Source organism: Arvicanthis niloticus, chromosome 12, assembly GCF_011762505.2.
Source record: "Arvicanthis niloticus isolate mArvNil1 chromosome 12, mArvNil1.pat.X, whole genome shotgun sequence".
NCBI classification, from domain to species: Eukaryota; Metazoa; Chordata; class Mammalia; order Rodentia; family Muridae; genus Arvicanthis; species Arvicanthis niloticus.
This window is the reverse complement of record NC_047669.1, coordinates 17,874,837-17,892,514: the sequence shown is the minus strand read 5'-3', so window position 1 is coordinate 17,892,514 and position 17,678 is coordinate 17,874,837. Positions and strand designations below refer to the sequence as shown.

The window sequence follows — 17,678 nt, the reverse complement described above, 5'->3', positions numbered from 1 at the left end:
ATGTGCCACCACTGCCTGGCTAAATTTGTCTTTCTTTTTAATTAGCTATCAACATATTCCATAAACCAAGTGTTATAGACACCAGGGTAGATAGATCTTGGGCAGTGTTGTAACTGATACCAAAAGCTGGGTATGGTGGTATTTATAATTTTAACTACTTAGAGGGTTGCACTGGAGGATCACAAGTTCAAGACTAACCTGGGCAACCCAGTGATACATATCTCATGAAGAAAAAAAAAGGTGAACTGATAACTACCGTTTATTGAGATCCTGTTTACTCTTGTCCAGCATTGTATTAGGCCTTTTATTTCTAATCCTCAAAACCACAGAAAGCAGGCGTTCTACCCTTTGCAAGTAAGGAAAATGTTCTCATTAAAGCTCTTCAGTTTCGGACACTTTGTGCCTGCAAAATAGTAGGTTTCAGCTACAGAGCCAACCAAAAATGTATAATCTTTGATCCGTGCATTTTTGGATAAAGAGTGCATTTTTAGCGCTTGTACCTTACAAGTAGCCACAGATCATGAATGCACACTGTCCCCCTTTGGAGGAATGTTGCTCAGGAAAGTTTTGAGTTTCTGTTTGGGTGGGTGAATGCATGTTCTTGAGGGCCCAGATGCTCATTCACATGGGCATTTGTACATGTAGACACCAGAGGTCAACTGTGTCGCTGCTCAGGAGCAGTCCCTGCTACTGACCTGGATCTCACAGTAGGTTTTCCTGGCCAGTGAACCAGGGGTGTTTTGTTATTTTTTTGTTTTTAAGTATGTGTTCTATAGTTCAAACTCAGGTGCTTGCAGTTATTTCACCCACTGAGCTATCTCCCTGATTTTCTGGCCTCAAACTCAGAGATCTACCTGCCTCTACCCTCTGAATACTAGGATTAAAGGCATATAAACCCACCAATTGTAAGCTTGATTAAAGGAATTTGTTTAAAATGTAATTAACATAGCACTTTTCAAAATCGTTTTACAAAAGCTACCTAACCTTGTCTATCGGATAGCATCCCAAACAAGAGGCTGGGCTGGACCGGCCTTTATAGAAGAAGAACGTGAACTTGGGACAAAGAGATAGCTTATATGTGATTTGCTAAGAGTAAGATTAATTTTCTATAACTTAGGCAAGAAATTGTAAAAATGAGTTTTTAGGCAGGAGGGTTGGTCACTGGGTGTTTATAAGCCATCATAGTTCAGTGCCGGGTCTGACTATTGCTCCAAGGATTTCCAAAATGCCCTATCCATACCTGCCAATACTGGTCAACTGTTGCAGAACCAGTTGATGGCATACATGCTATTTACTCATGGGGGAGCCGTAGCATGGCCAGTGTCTGCAGCTGGTACTCCTAAGCCCGGTTACTTTGACTTTTAGCTCCTATATTTGAAATGTGTATTTGACTCATCTAGGTTCTTATTTGAGACATTATTGGGGGAGGCAATGATGAGGCTAGGTAAGTGAAGGTGGATTTGGCAACTGTTTAGTCATGATTTTATCACAGCTGCCCAGCCTGAAATTATTGCCAGTGTGAGTCTGCCAAACATTTCAGATGTTAGTAATGGGAGTTACTGAAATTGAAAGTGAACTTCTATAAACTATTATTCCCCTATTTAGTTCTTTTCTGGATTGATGACAGCATTGACTAGAAATAGATTGTGCAAGCTGATTTTTTTTGTATCTTTATATCATTTGACCTGACTTTAAGAAAAAAAATTACCAAAAACTTTGCAGTATTTAAATAAAATGATTCAGTCAGAAAATGTTACTAGTAACGAGCTAATACACATGAGAGGAACCATAGTTGCTTTTATTACTCTCAAGTATTCCGTGCATAAGCAATTACATAGAGTGTATTTTCTTCTCATCTCCCTGTATAAAGAGAGACTCAGTTGAAAGCTAAGCACTTTTTCTGTTGTGCACCATGCCAAGCTAAATGGGGAAATTCAGGCTTAAGATTCTTTTTCATCTATAAAGATTCTCAAGCTTCTCTGCTTTGCTAACAAAGGGAGAATTGCCTCGGGAGAACAAGGGCGGTGTGAGCGTTTGCTCACTCTTACCAGACATCTGATGCTTCCTTCCTGGTTGGGACAACTGGAGGAAGATGCTTTCTTTTGTTGGTTTGTTGTTTATCTTTTGAGATAGAGTCTCATGTAATCTCAGCTGCCCTGGAGCTTGCTGTATAGACTAAGCTGCCCTCATGGAGATCCCCCTGCCTATGCCTTCTGAGTGCTGGGATTAAAGGCCTGCGACACTACGTCTCACCAAGATGGGTATTTTATAATTAGCAAGAATGCTACTTAGCAGATTTTCTTCTTAAAACCGAATTAAGATATCTTTAGTCAACTACCATAAAAATCAGAAATAGCAAGACATTTGTTAGTACCACCACAAAATGTTAAGATTTCATCAGTTAAAACACATTGGATGGGTGAACCATTGTTTATTAATTTATGTACTAAGAGCATCTTAGCTGCTTCCAGGTTTGGGTGCTTAGGAACAAGCTGCCCGTGAACAGCTTTGCAGGGTGTATAGAGGGTAAGGTTTGAATCCCTTTGGGTCAGTGACAAGGGGCGCAGTTACTGGATCTTCTCACCAGCCTTTCGGGGGAGTTAGAAGATCTGCGTCCTTGTCAGCACTGGTGCTGAAGTGTCCTGGATTTTGATTATTCTGTGGTTGTGTAGTGATATTTCCTGATGACATTCTATAGGCCATCTTGTTAAATTTTGTTCTGTTTTGAAGCATCTTCATGCTTACCATCATCCACATAGGAATTATTAGTGAGATGTGTGTCTTCATGTCTTTGACCCATCTTTAAAATTAGATCTTTTTATTGTTGGGTTTCAAGAATTCTTTTTTTTTTTTTTAACTATTTATTTATTTATTATATGTCACTGTCTTCAGACACCCCATAAGAGGGCATCAGATCTCATTACAGATGGTTGTGAGCCACCATGTGGTTGCTGGGATTTGAACTCATGACCTCTGGAAGAGCAGTCAGTGCTCTTAACCACTGAGCCATCTCACCAGCCCAAAGAATTCTTTATTTAAATAATAGTGTTTTCCCAGATAAGTTTTTTCCAGCTATATTCTCCTGATCCAGTTTGTCTTTTCTTCTTGAATTTGAGAACTATTATCTCATACACTAGCTTTTTCTTTTGCCCAAATACCTGAACATGACATTACATATATTAATGATTCTGCAGAAGCATTAAAGACAAGATGTCATAAATGGTGGTGGTGATGTGGGATCATATATAGGCTGTTGGTGGGAATGCAAATTAACATAGCCATTATGGAAAAAAATAGCATCCTCCAAAATGACAAGGCAGAACTACCATGTAATTCAGTGGTTCCTCTTCTGACTATATCCAAAGGGAATGGAATCTGTATGGTGTAGAAAGCCATGTCTCCACCAGTGAGATGGCTCAGCAGGTAAAGGAGTTTGCTGGCAGGCCTGACAGCCTGAGTTTGAACCCCAGACCCACCTGGTGTATAAGAGATGAATAATTCCCCCACTATATCCTCTGATCTCCAAAGGTTCAAGTGGAGGTGCGTGCCTATACAGAGACAAAATGAGTAAGTGTAAATTTAAAACTTAAAAGAAAAACCTGCCCTCTGGTGTTCATTATAACATCTTTCACAATAGTCAAGATCAACCCGTGTGTCCATGAACAAAAGAACGGATAAAGAAAAGGCGGTGTGCATATACACGGGAGCCATCCAGCCTTTTAAAAAAGGAAATCTGGAACTGTAAGTGTGGTTCAGTGGTAAAGTAGAGAACAGTCTTGAGTTGTGTTTCCACTGTTCGGGCTGGTGGGGGCAAGGTCATGAACAAACCTGAAGTGTGCTAAGTGAAATTAGCCATCCACAGGCAAATAGTCCATGATTGCACGTCTATAAAAGCATTGAGAGGAGCAGAGAGCAGGCATAGCGGTAGTTGTGAGGAACTGGGGTAAAAACTTGGAAAACATTTATCAGAGGACACAAGGTAATCTTCCCCCTCCCTCCTTCCTTTCCCTCCTTAAAGTTTTGTTCATTTGTCATATTCTGCACATGTCACCCCAGCACATGTGTGTCAGAGACAACTAATGGCCATTGACTCTCTCTCTACACTGTATGGGTCCTTGGGGATTGAACTTCGGCCATCAAGCTTGGTCATCTTTCTCTGCTAAAGCACCTTACCACCTCCCACCTCACCCCCCTTTTAAAAACAGGTTCTGACTATGTGTCCCGGGGTTTTCTGGAACAACTTCAGCCTCCTGAGTAGTTGGCACTGCAGGTGCATCCCACTACATCTGGCTTGCATTCAGATTTTAATTAGATGGATGAATAAGCCCAGGGAATCTAGTATACAACATGACTAACTGTAATAATATTTTATGTGCTTGAAGTTACACACTCAAGAGATTTGAGTGTGTGTGTGTACGAAGTAATGGCTGTGTCAAGCAGCTTGATTTCACTTCCACAATGTATACGTAGATCAAAATCATGTATATCATAAATACACATGGTTTTGTTAAAAAATAGAGGACACACTGGGCAGTGGTGGTGCACGCCTTTAATCCCAGCACTTGGGAGGCAGAGGCAGGTGGATTTCTGAGTTTGAGGCCAGCCTGGTCTACAGAGTGAGTTCCAGGACAGCCAGGGCTATACAGAGAAACCTTGTCTCAAAAAAATCAAAAAAAAAAAAAAAGGAGACTTTGCCTCTTTTATTGCCTTCTGGATTTGTTATGTAGATGTGAAGGGGTAAAAGCATGTTAACAGCAATTACTGTAAATGATAAAAATGATCCGTTGTTGGACTTCTAGCCAGAAGATGTACTTAGGCCAATGAAAGATGAAAATTGGGCACATAGCTTAGACATGCAGAAGGGCTCCTATTAGGTGAAGCAATGTGATCGGTATAACAAGAGGACTCTCACAAGTCCTCAGCACGCTAAGGGTGACACAGGTCATCTGTGACCTTGCTGAGAAGGACTTTGTTGGCATTAAAAGAGTTAAAAAGCCAAACTGCAGGACAGAGGAAGCATATAGAATGTGGACATGAAGATTGCAAGTGTAGGCAGCTTTTCAAGAAATTCAGTTATAAAGCAAAGATGGGAACGGGGTAGACTAGGGGGATTTGTATATTTATAATTATACTTTAGAATAGCCTTGGGAAGAGGTTCATTTCCTGTGTGTGGCTATAAGACAGTGTTTAAATATTAATCACCAGCAGTAGTCGTTTGAAAGGAGACCTATGGAAGTGCCTCTCAATAACCTGGCCCTCCCGTCCTTTGCAGTCCCTACGTTCTGAATCTCAGTGTCGTCTTACTCTTTCATCTTAATAGAGTGACTAAAACACAGCATTGTTTTCTATAGTGTGGGCTTAGGAGATTTATATTAATATTGCCCATTATTTTCATTTTATTTGCCTTACAAAGATCATCTATTTTTAAACCTTTAATTAGTCTCCAGGCAGATGGTATGATGGCCAAGGAATCTTTCTCAGTCACAGACTTTGGTGTGTGTTGTGTTAGAGCCTCAAACTTTGTAGGTCTTTGTTCACACATCTTATTACCAAGTCCCTGCATTCTAATTTTAGTTACAATACAAATTAAAATGTCTACTTGTTGTCAAAAAAAAAAAAAAAAAAAGGCTTATTTAGAAAAACATTCAAAATTCCCACCGCCTTTCTGTTCAGTTTTGGATGGTAGGACGGCAAGACTCCTAGCAAACGGATTCCAGTGCTGCCTCACCGAGCACTTGAGCGCAGAACCTGACAGCTCAGGCCTAATTTTGGAACCAGCAGTCAAAGCAAGCTGTCCAAAGGGGTTCTGAGAAATCGCAGGTCTTGAGTTCACATTCTTCTCCTCAACAGTGTGTACAAAACTCCCAGCGTTCTTCAGCAACCAATGCTGTTCTGGGGAAAAAGGACTCCCTGCCCTCATGCTGCATAGCAAGCCCTTGATGCTCCCCCTTGACCCCCTCTACCTACAAACTCAGGTAAACTGTCAGTTCCCTTTCAAGTCTCACCCAAGAGCCCATCAGGATGGCCCATCAATAAAGATGCCTGCTACCCAGTCTGTTAGTAGTCTCTCACCTGCAAATGCACACTCCAGCACGTGCCCATACAGACAGGTTTTTTTTTTTTTTTCGGGGGTGGGGGGGATGGGAGAGGGAGTCGGTCTCCCTAATCTTGTCTAGCTTCTCTGTAGCTACTCTGAGCTTTTCACCTTTCCAATACTATGTCCCCTCTTCTGCTAGTCTATGCCTGTCTATTCCTGGATAGTAATGACCCATTAAGAGTAGGTACGGCCATACATTAAGATATTCCCAGGCTAAAAACTCCTGGCTCCCTTAGTGGGGTATAATTGAAGTCCTTTCTGCTTGGCTGTGGTTCATCTTTCTAGTCCATCCTTTCTCCCCTCTGTGTCCCCTGTGCTGGGTAAAGCTCCGCTGTCGTCCTTTTCTCTAGCCTAGCCCCAGCCTTCTGTGTCTGAACACCAACCTTCTAATGCTCTGCTCTGGAAGTCACATCCCACCTCCTACGTCCGCCTTTCCATATGCGCCTTTCGGTTCCTTTGAGCTCCTGCTACACCATGCTTATTCCTCCAATTTCATGTTGTTCTGCACTGCGTGTGTTCCTGCCACCTCTTTCCTGAACTATCGTGTCTTTCTCATCCTCTCCGACACACGGAAGAGAACACAGGGAGTGTGGAGTGTTGGGTCTCTCGGGTTGAGGTATATGTATGATTAAAGCAACAACATGTGGTCCTGATCTGCAGTGGTGGAGCCTTGTTATATCAGCTTACAACTGGATATAGGTGGAGGCACCAAGAAAACATTTTGCAAAGATTCTTATGCTTTGGACCTATTATTAAATGAAACATTCTAAGGACTGGAAAGGTAGCTCAGTAGTTAGAGGCACTTACAGAGGACCAACCCAAATGTCAGCTCACAGCTATCTGTAGCTTGAGTTCCAGGAGATCAGATGTCCCTCCTTTAGCTTCTGTGTCTACCAGATATGCACATGAGACACATACATGCATTCAGGCAAAATGCCCATACACATAAAAATATTTGGAAAAAAGTTACTGTTGTTCTTTCTCATCTCTGGATCTGGGCACCAGCCACAAACTGCTGGATTGCCAATCTATGCAAAACCACCTCAGATCCAACAGAAACCGAAACAGTGTGATTCCATATGAGGGTTTCCCCCCTGGGCAAGACCTTATTAAGTAGTCAGAGGAGGACAGGGACTAGTGAGTGACCCGTGGCTCTTTCCTCAAGGAAGACTGGAGAAGGTTCGGCTTGAAAGGCTAGCTGCTTCCAAATGCTGGTCAGCAAAAATACAACGGTGTTTTCTGTTACTCAGTGGCCTGTGAGCCGGTGGAGATGAAAATGTTCATTTCAGTAAATGTGTAGAATTTTCAGAAAGAGGTGTCAGAACACTGTATCTTCACCCAAAATAGCTTTCTGGAGGCACTGGGTGCCTGGATTTAGAAAGGTTAAAAATAAAAACAAAACATTTTTACATCTTTTTAAACAGTGATTAGAATAGGCTACGCTTAGGGGCTAAGCACAGTAACTTTATGCCTGTATCTCAGGACTGGGGAGAGGCAAGAGACTCACCCACCAGTTCCAGGCCTAGGGATACAGAGTAAGACCCTGTCAAAAAGAGAGACTTGTGCCAGGTATGGTGTCACTCACCATTGATTCCAGCACTTGGGAGGTGGAGGCAGGCAAATCTCTATGAGTTTGAGGCCAGCCTGGTCTACAAAGCAAGTTTAAGGACAGCCAGGTCTATACAGAGAAACTCTGTCTGGAAAAAAACCATGGGAGGAGAGAGGGAGGGAGGGAGGGAGGGAGGGAGGGAGGGAGGGAGATAGAGAGAGAGACAGAGAGAGAGAGAGAGAGAGAGAGAGAGAGCGAGAGAGAGAGAGAGAGACTGCTTTGCCCACTGGTCAGGATACTTTCTTTTATAACCCAAACCATCAATGTTTCTGCCAAGTTCTCATAAATTCCTGGGGATTTTCACCTTCTTTTTCTCAAGTTATTGATAGATATTGGAAGGCTTAATTAACAGCGTTTGTTATCCACGTGCATCTTGATCTACCTCTGGAGAGAATTTGGTTTTAGCTGCTATTAAGTTTTAAGAGAACAGGCTGGGCAATGGTGCCCACCTTTAGTCCCAGCACTAGGGAGGCAGAGGCAGGCAGATCTCTCTGAGTTCCAGGCCAGCCTGGTCTACAGAGTGAGTTTCAGGACAGCCTGGTCTACAGAGTTTCAGTATGGCCAGGGCTACACAGAGAAACCATGTCTCAAAAAAACAAAAACAAAAACAAACAAACAGAAAACAACCTTAAGAGAACACATTAAGAAAGAAAGGAGGTGGAGTGGCCGGCCTTCAGCAGAGCCTTGCCCTGATTTCCATCTTCCATTCAAATAGCAACAGTGCCGCTCTGTTCAATAGTGTGAAGGAAAAAACGTCTGCGAACAGGGACGGTGGTGGATTGTGGATATGGACTCACTGGTCAAGACGGTGATGGCAGAACGTGGCTGCCACGTTACCACACACAACAGGCTTTGATCATCGTCCCTGAAAACTGACACAGTAGAAGTGTGTGGTGCACAGGCCACCTCTAGGCAGCCCAAGGAACTGCGACCCCATCTTCACTTTTTACCCAGACTCCATGAATTAAGAAAGAACGGGGAGGACTCTGTCTCTAGGGAAGAGAGGAAGGCAGTGGGTCCCAGTGGCTCCTTTCTGAGTAAGCATCTTGCTGTTTGAAACCCTAGGGAGGCCTCACCTACTAAATATCCAATTTTTATGACACGACACAAAACCGTACTCTAGCCTCTCAGTTTAAAAGCATTGTTTTGGGCCAGGCATGGTGACACACATCTTTAATCCCAAAACTCCTGAGGCAGAGGCAGGTGAAATTCTTTTTTTTTGTTTGGTTTTTTTTTGTTTGTTTGTTTTTGTTTTTTTCGAGACAGGGTTTCTCTGTGTAGCCCTAGCTGTCCTGGAACTCACTCTGTAGACCAGGCTGGCCTCGAACTCAGAAATCCGTCTGCCTCTGCCTTCCAAGTGCTGGGATTAAAGGCGTGCACCACCACCGCCCGGCAGCAGGTGAATTTCTTAAGTTTGAGGCCAGCATAGGCTACATAGTGAGTTCTAGGCCAGCCAAAGCTACCCAGCAAAAACAAGGGCTTGCTGAAGAAATAGTTCAGTGTTTCAAAACAGCATTTATTCTTACAGAGGGGAGAGAGAGCCTGGGCTCAATTCCCATTACCCACGTGGCAGCTCACAAGTTTCCATAAGTGCAGTTCCAGGGATCCAATGCCCTTTTCTAACCTCCAGAGGTACTAGGCACACATGGGGTGCACAGACATACATTCTAGCAAAGCACTTACGTACACGAAGAAAATAGAAATAAGTAAGGGGCTGAAGAGACGGCCTAGTCAGAAGGAGCACTGGCTGCTCTCCAGGGGACCCAATTTCACTTCCCAGTGCCTACATAGCCACTCACAAGCATCTGTAACTCTAGCTCCAGGGGTTCTAATGCCCTCTTCTGGCTTCCAAGGGCATTCAACCGAAAAAAACAGAAACAGATACAGAAAAACATTGCTCTTCTCTTTATGGTCATAAGTAAGATTTGTATCCCCTCAAATAAGCCCACAGTAATGAACTTAGTTCACTGAACAGCTTAATTACAAATAGCAAATGGCCAACCCTGAGTTCTCCTGTTCCAGAATGTGTCCTATAGGAGATCACACACACAGACAAACACACAGGACATATACACACATACACACACATACACACATACACACACACGGCATATACACATACACACATATACACACACATACACATACATGCACACAGACAAACACACAGGACATATACACACATACACACACACACATATACACACACATACACACAGACACACACATGACATATACACACACATACACATACATACATACACACATATACACACACATATACATACATACACACACAGACACACAGACACACAGAGACACACACATACACACACATACATACATACACATACTACACACATACATACACACACTATACACATACACACACATACATACATATACACATATACACACACATATACATACGCACACTCACACACACACTCACACACACATACACACACATACACACACATACATACACACACATACATACGCACACTCACACACACACATACACACATACTCACACACGCACACTCATACACACACATACACACATATACACACACATACATACACACACATACACACAGACACACACATGCCATATACACACATGTACACACACACATACACATGGACACACACATACACACACACTCACACACACAGGACATATACACACATACACACACACATACACACACACATACACACAGACACACATGGCATATACACACATACACACACATACACACACATATACATACATACACACAGAGACACACAGAGACACACACATACACACATACATACATATACACACACTACACACATACACACACTATACACATACACACATACATACACACACATACACACATATACACACACATACATACGCACACTCACACACACACTCACACACACATACACATACATACACACACACTCACACACATACACACACTCATACATACACACATATACACACACATACATACGCACACTCACACACACACTCACACACACATACACACACACTCACACACACTCATACACACACATACACACATACACACACATACATACACACACATACACACATACACACACATGGCATATACACACACATACACACACACATACACACACATACATACACACACATACATACACACAGACACACACATACACACATAGACATACACACTCCAAAACAAACAAAAGAGGGTAGGTTCTGTTATTACCACTATTTTAGAAACAGTGATGCTGAGTATGTCAAGGCCATGCACAGTCAGTAACACATCCAATAATCCAACCCAGATAGTGTCTAGGGCACGTAGTCTTGGCACAGGTTTACCAAGTCATCGTTACAGCTGCCTCTACATGGCCATTTGTGCCCAGTATGTTCTTACTGAGAACATTCTTCAAGCTTTCCACTTGACGTGTCTGTCAGCAGCATCTGCCACATGCCACTGTGGCCCACCATGAGGCCATTTGCTCTCCCCCTCTCCTTCCCTCCCCCACCTTTCTTCCTTCCACACCCCAAGTTCATTCCCTCCTCAGCCATGGAAACGCCCTGCCTGGGCTGCCCTTTCTCCAGTCACTGTCTCAGTTGCTCCATGTTAACTCCTCTGTCATTCTCATCCTTCTGCCTCTTGCCCTGTTTTTCTATGTAGCCAAGGCTGAGCTTGAACTTATGACTCTCCTTCCTCCACCTCCAAGTGCCAGAAGTGCGGGACATGCACAGCTAACCATGTCTAGTTTCTGCAGTGCTCGGATCAAAACCAGCACTCTACCAACAGAAGCTGTATCCTGTTCTTGAAAATGATTTACTGTTTGCTTTTCTCACCTCTGATGGAAGGCAAACCAAGCAGGGTGTGTGTGTGTGTGTGTGTGTGTGCGCGCGCGCGCATGCGTGGGGGGGGGCAGGAGTGTCTTCTTCATGTGACAAGAATAGACTAGGCCTCTCACAGGTGTCAATCAAATGAATCTTTTTTTTTTTTTTTTTTTTTTAGGAATCTAAAGTTAGACAAAACAGTGTTGTAAACTTTTTATAGTTGAGCTAGTCTCTGAAATCAATACTTGAAATGGATTGGCTCATAGATGGTTGGGACTAAAGGGAAACCCAAATCCCCTCCCCTCCTAACCCAGGCCTGGCCTGGTTTGCCTGATGTCATCTGTTTATTTCTTCTCTGCCTTCGTGGTGGTTACAGAATCCTTCTGAAATCACTCTCTGCTGCAATCATCATGACAATCGAACCACAGCCATGACAGACCTTATAGTTTGGATTTTTTTTAAATTAGTACTGGCTCTAACTCTCATTGTTTCAGAGACCAACATGTTTTTATCCATGGCTGAAACCTTGAAATAGTTATAAACCTGTCCTTTTCTCATTTCCCATGTGGCTAGAATATTTAGCCAAACCCAAATGTTTACTTCCTCAGAATGAATTCATTTTTCAATGGATTGAAGATCTGGTCTTCTCTTACGAACGAATTCATATCTCTGGCTCTTGGCTTATTTTGTGAGGATAACAATAGTCACTGCTTCAGAAGACCATTCTGATGGGTAAAGAGATTATGGGAGGCACCTGGCGCTTAAGACTCAACACAGTAGCTCTGAACTGCATATACCTCCATTGCTGTTGGTATCTGGTCTAACCTGGACCAACTGTCACCTGGGTTACCCATATCTCCAAACTGGTCTCCTCATGACTACCCTGTCTCCTACTGTTTATTCCTCATAATGGAGTAATCGTGGACCTCTTAAAATCAATGCCAGATAGTTGTGGGGTCAGGCACTATTACGCCAGATGTTGAGGTAAGAGGATCTCAAGTCTGAGGCTAACATGAGCTACATAGTCAGCTGTTAACTCGGATCATTCCTCCTAGTTACAGGCAAAGTAATAGAACCGTGCTCCCGAAGGTGCCCATGCCCTAATCTCTGGATGCTACAAATGTATTATTAGTGTATGCTAGGCATCACCTGACCACAGAGCATTATCCCTGCCTCTGAGTATTACCGTATATAACTGAAGTACCTTACAGATGTGAATGAGTGTCTTGGCACAGAGAGACTATTCTGGTTCTTTCAAGTGGTCCTTCAAAGTGATGAGCCTTCCGGGCTGTGGTTAGGAGGAACTGTGAGCCAGCTGCTCTGTGGCTGCCTTTGAAGATGGAGGAAGGGGATCTCTAGAAGGCAGGGAGGCAAATCTTCCCCTTGTGGGTCCTGAAGAAACACAGCACTGTCGACATGCTGATTTTTATCTCAGTTAACTTCTGACCTCTGGAATTGGAGAAGTTCATGCTGCTTTAATTAATGAAATCTGTGGCAACAGCAGGAATGGGAAGCTAATAGCCCCGTCTCCTCTCAGAACCCCTAAGTGGCTTGCCAGATCATATCAGGTTTTAAAATGGTGACCCACGGTGCCCCAAGTCCCTGACTTCATTTTCACGGACGAATCCTTGTTCCTTCTGCTACGGCCACGCTGGCCCCTGGCTGTTCTTGCAGTTTCCATTCATGCTCTGTGCACCAGCTTCCTCTTCCTGGACTGATTCACCCACAGGGCTGTTCCAACAGTCCCCTTGCTCCCTGCTAGGGTGTCACTTCTATGAGCCTATCCCCTGACTAACAAAAATAGTCTCTTGTGCCATGTTCTGTGACGCATCCTGCCATCTCATCCTTTGTGAGGTGGCAGGATCATCTGGTCATCTCCACCTCCCCCTTTACAATCTCCAAGCTTTTGGAAGCAGAGATTTTTTTTTTCTTCCTGTGATACTCTATCCTTGCATCATAATCGATCAGTAAATAATTTATTAGGTTGATTGAATGGCGGTTGAAAAAGAGAGACAAAAAGAAAAGAAAGAGCTCTGTGGGAACACAGGGCAGCTTGAGGGAGGGTAAGAGACCCAAGAGGAAGAGAAAAAAAAAGCCCAAGAGGGACTTCACTGAGTAAAACAAAAGCAGCGACATTGCAGACAAAGGGAGCTGCATATGCAAGGTCATGAAGTGTCCCGAAGGCTGCAGGACACAGGGGCAGGATAATGAGGCCGTGACACTATTCTAAAAAGCTGGAGTATGGGTGGAAGAATGACTTCAAGGCCGCTAGGGCAGCCTCTGGATCCTGACAGCTGCTTGGGCTCTACCTTGCTCCTGTCAGATCCATGTTGTGAGCCTTTAGTGCTCAGCTTACCGGCAGCTCGGTAAGGTGGAGATGGTAGGGACCCTGAATGCATGACTCACGTGGGTCTTAGATGCATGCCGGGACCGTGCTGTAGTGTGGCTTTACTGTGATGGTTCTGGCAACAGAGATGTCAATGAGGTTAATAGGGGAGATAACATGATGGGACCTATCTTGTTTCCTTTGTGTGTGTGTGTGTGTGTGTGTGTGTGTGTATGGGATGTGTATGTGCATTGTGGGGTGTATGTGTGTGTGTACATGTGCGTGTACACTTGTGTCTGTTTTGTTGGTTTTTTAAGACAGGCTTCTGCTCTGAAGCCAAGGCTGGCTTCAAACTTACAATCCTGCCCCCAGACCCAGAGTGCTGAGATTTCAGTTTTAAAGGCTTAATATAGCTTCAGACCAGAGAATGACAAAGAGGGAAAAATAACTGGCATCGGAAAAGAGCTTTGCAAAGACTATGAGTTCTGTCTTAGAATGAAGAATAGTTAGTCCTATTTTCAGAAGGTTTCACTGCACAACTAAAGGTCCGACGGTTCAGTGTCGGAGCACAGTGAGCTTTTGCTGCTGTGAATGGTGCTTTAAAAACCACAGGTTGTGACTCACTAATGGGCCACAGACCAACTTGATAGGTCAAAAGCCGCTTTGCAAAAGCAGTAATAGAAAACAGAGCACGTGGTTTGGAAAAGGAAATCATGCCTGTGACATTTCTGTCTGTTTTCATGCTTATATTTATCCTTGTGCGTGCGTATATTGCACCCTCTTTCATGGGTCACCAGGATGTGTATTTCTGGCCAGAAGCTCTGGTTTCACAAGTATGAGAAACACTGCTTGAGGGAACCTGCTGTGCTTCTTGTCCTGTGAGCTGGTTGTGTCACAGGGGCGAGTCCTTTCCAGGATCTCTGACATTCTTGTCTTGCTGTGAAGTTACGAAGGAGTTAAAGGAAATCTTCCCCATTTGGGCGTTGTGGCCAGATGTCTTTCCAGGGCCACAGTGAGTGAAGAGACAAAAGACTGAAACCATTCCTCAGGGTTAGCCATGGTGAATAATTGGCACAGCACAGCCACACAGCTCAGCAGCTTCGGGAGGCGACTCCAGATTCCAAAGTACTTTGTGTTTCCAAAGCTGGGAGTAGGAGGAGAAATGGGGAGGTGTGAATTGGTTATCTCCATAGTACCACCTACCGCACTGCCTCTGAGAGTCACGCAGTTGACAAGCTGCCCACCACTCATTGGCAATGCCCCCCGATTCCCTCGCCAATATGTGTCTACTGCTTCCTCTCTCCCGGGTCGCCAAGATGTGCATTTCTGGCCACAAGTCCTGGTTTCACAAGTGTGAGAAACGCTGCTTCAGGGAACCTGTTCTGCTTCTCGTCCTGCAAGCTCATTGTGTCTTCAGCTGTCAATCATCTGGAAAGGAAAAGGAGTTGTAATGTCCATCAGAAGGGGGAGGCTCCCACATTCTGCAGTCACCTCTACTGAACTTCTCTTCCTGTACCCAGCATGGAGAAGGGGTGCCGCTGGATGGTCATTTGTAGTTTAGCGGCAGCGGTGCCCCACACCTGTTTATTTGGGGCACCCACACCACTGGCCCCGTCTTGCCTAATAATTTCACTCACATATGTCTTCCAGTTCTCAGAAAAAGGTGAGAGACCCAGGAGTCAGGATTATCTGAGGGACCAAAGCTGTGGTATCTGGACCAGAGAAGCTGTGGTAAATTTCTGTTGTTTGAATCTAGTGTTTTCTTTGTTGTTCTGGTCAAATACCTGCCAGAAACACTTTAAGACAAAAGGGGTTTATTTTGGCTCACAGCTATGCTGTCCATCTTGGTGGGAAAAACATGGCAGAGTTCACAGAGGTAGGAACCAGTTACGGACTGGGATCCAAGAGCATGCTGGGAGCAGAGGTGGGTTATAACCTTCAAAGTACCTGAGACACACACACACACACACACACACACACACACACACACACACACACACACACCAGCCAGGCCTTATCTCTTATTGGTTCCACAGCTTCCCAAAACACAGTCACCAGATAGGGACCAAGTATTCAAAGCACGAGCCTGTAGGAGCCATTCCTGTTGAAGCCATTGCAGCTCCAGTGCGGCCAGCTTTGAGGAAGGTATGTGTGATGATCTGCAGGACACTCGGAGGCATGGAGGTTGCTAGGGTGACTCCTGCACTTATGACCATGTTTTCTCTAACAGTTTATTCTATGTGCTCTGTTTTTACTAACTGGAAACATCTCCCTTCCCATTGCATCCCAGCGTGCACACATCTGTTCCTCCAGATGCGTGGCTTGGGACTCAAAGAATTTTGGCAAGTATGCATTTTGGTAATGTCAACATGAGAAATGTCAATATTAGAATGTTTTTAAATGAGTGCTTTTCTCTGGTGAGATGAAAAATTTTTTTAAAAAGGCCTTCTCTTAGGGGATTCTGAACACATTTAAAGGAAAGACAGCAGTAAGTAGGCACCTTGTCTTGAGAAATTAAGGAACAAGGCAGTTCCAAGTCATTGTTGGCAGGGGGTTTAGGGAGACCAAGTTCAATCTTCCCTAGTAAGCAGCACTTTGACTTTATTTTTATTGTTGATAAAGAAAATAAATAATGTATTTTAAATTTTAGCCCAGAAAGTCAACAGCTTGGCTTTATCTAATGGAAGCAAGTTTGTCACACGAAGGAACGATGGCTACTTCTGTTTGCTCACACACACAAGCAGCTTAAAGATTTGGAGGCAAGGGAAGAATGGCATTTGGAAGCATCCACAGTGACTGTGGTGGTGGCCTCTGGCAGCTGAGGAAAAAGCTCCGAGTCTAAGGCTTGAGCCCTGCTGGGATCTGTAGCACACCAAAACCAACCAATGCAGTAGACATAAAGAATATAAAGTGTGGGACTGGAGATCTAGCAGGGTGCTAGAGCATCTGCTCAGCAGACATGAACCCTTGCATGTCAGCCTCAGCACCACAGGAGGAAAGAAGGCGGTGCATTTGGTGTCCACTCAGAACAAATACCCAACGTCCCTGTGATGATGCTCATGATCTTACGTGATCATGCCCAAGACCATGGATTTAGCACGAGAGCTAGGCTTCTGTAGAATTGCAGGCTACCTGAGGAAGAACTGGAACTCAAAAACGTGTTCTCTTCCATCTGACATGCTGCCGAGAGGTCTTTCCTCAGTTGAGGTGAATGAATCACAGCACTTTTTGTCTTCTCCTTGTTCCAAACAAAGATGGAAACAAGCCTCATGTCTTGGTATACCATTAATAACTTCTATTACTGTCTTAAATGTTTTATTCTCTGATTTAAAATTTTTTAAAATTTATTTTATTGGTTTGTTTTGTGTTTGAGACAGGGTCTATGTAGCCCTGGCTATCTTAGAACTCACAATATAGACCAGGCTGGCCTTGAACTCATAGAGATCCATCTGCCTTTGCCTTCTGAGTGCTGGGATTAAAGGAGTTCTGTACCACACCTAACCCTTTTACATTGTTTTAAAGACTTTTCTCTGTGTGGGTGATGGCCATCTGGGTATACCCCCACCCTGGCACATCAAGTCTCTGTGAGGCTGGGCACATCCTCTCCCACTGAGTCCAGACAAGGCAGCCCAGCTAAAATAACATATCCAGCTAAAATAACATAAAATAAAATAATAGGCAACAGCTTTGGGATAGCTCCAGATCCACTTCTTTGGGATTGACATGAAGACCAAGGGGCACATGTGCTACATATATGCAGGAAGGCCTAGGTCCAGCCCATGTATGTTCTCTGCTT

The 17,678-nt window shown here is 43.9% G+C and overlaps 1 long non-coding RNA gene across 1 annotated transcript; it reads left to right on the top strand.

The window, feature by feature from the left end:
* Positions 1 to 14,594: 14,594 nt before the first annotated feature.
* Positions 14,595 to 17,229, top strand: LOC143434008 (uncharacterized). Its single transcript, XR_013103151.1, has 3 exons — positions 14,595 to 15,545; positions 15,919 to 16,027; positions 16,533 to 17,229. It is a non-coding gene; the product is annotated as an uncharacterized LOC143434008 (long non-coding RNA).
* Positions 17,230 to 17,678: the final 449 nt, after the last annotated feature.